Genomic DNA, 1,299 nt, shown 5'->3' with positions numbered 1-1,299 from the left:
AGGCTCACCAAGCCATTTATCTCTCTGCCCTTCAGTCAATCCCACTTGTGTTTATCAGCCAGGCTGGCACAATAAACTCATCTCACCTGGTCAGGGAAGGCTTACTGGGACTGCTGGAGGCACTTCCCAGGCCCACTTGACTTAGAACTGCCTCTTCCAGCGCTTCACCCTAAAGGAGAAATACCAGTTCTGGGAAGTACCTGGCCACCTCTAAGTCCAGCCTTGGCAGTTTGAGGGCGAGAGACCTGCTAATCTGCGTCCCTGAAGACTAACTCACAAAACCCAAACCCACGGTGGGAGTTTTTTGGAAGCAGATAGCCTCACCTTTTACATCAGGAACGAAAGGTTGAGAGATTCGGGATAAAGGGGGTCAGTCTCCACTGAATGCCTACGCTAATGAAAAATTAGCTGGTCAGGCCACCATAAAGGGGTTGGGGAAAAAAATCAGGCATACATTAGACACCTCTGGGGAGAATTCAAGACTGGGCATGCACAGACGAGGGTCACTGGCGCAGGTGAAGGTCAACCTGGGCACATATACAACGCTGGCGCCAGCCACATTAAATCACACGTGCCTGAACTCAGCCACTAAGTGATGGGTCAGGCACTGGTCGGAGGAGCAGTAGCCTGTCTGTCCCTACCAGGGGGATAATTCCAAAGGGCAGCGCAAATCAATGAGCCTCTGCGCCAAAAGGAATGATCAAAACACCACCCTGCCACGGAATTTTATGGATGAAGACCCATTTATAGCCCCCACACCAAGCTAAGCTTCCTGGCCCCTTCCTCTTTATTTGCCTACCTGCGGTTTCTAACCACTCTTTATTGCTTTACCCTCCCCACCTGAGCCCCTTAAAACTGCTCTCTATCACAGATAAACGTGACTTCTCGGGTCCCCCCAATGGGGTCCGTGGAGTTCCTCTGGGAATTCAGGGCTCCGTCTCTTCCTCTCCCTCTCTGATCTCTCCTTTCCCTCCCTGGGAGCGGGAGCAGAGCGGAGCACGATTCTCTGACTCCCTGCTGTTGTCTGTGAATCCCTCCCGGGAAGCACAGAATAAACTTCCCCATTTTCTTCTCTCTGGCCTGGCTTCGGTTTATCTTTGCGGCGGACTTAATACTAAGATCGCTCAGTATCTTCTACCTGGCCCCCCTCCGCCCCCAGTGGGGTTAGGAGGGGATAAATAGCACAGGCTGAGGGCTGGGCGCCCTTTCAAGTACAGTGAACCCTCGTTTATCGCGGTTAATCGGTTCTAGACCCTACCGTGATAAATGAAATTCCGCGAAGTAGGATTCCTTATTTGT

This window comes from Echinops telfairi, unplaced genomic scaffold (genome assembly GCF_000313985.2).
Source record: "Echinops telfairi isolate 266 unplaced genomic scaffold, ASM31398v2 ScPeMD7_5;HRSCAF=22, whole genome shotgun sequence".
NCBI classification, from domain to species: Eukaryota; Metazoa; Chordata; class Mammalia; order Afrosoricida; family Tenrecidae; genus Echinops; species Echinops telfairi.
Note: the sequence above shows the minus strand (reverse complement) of the source record.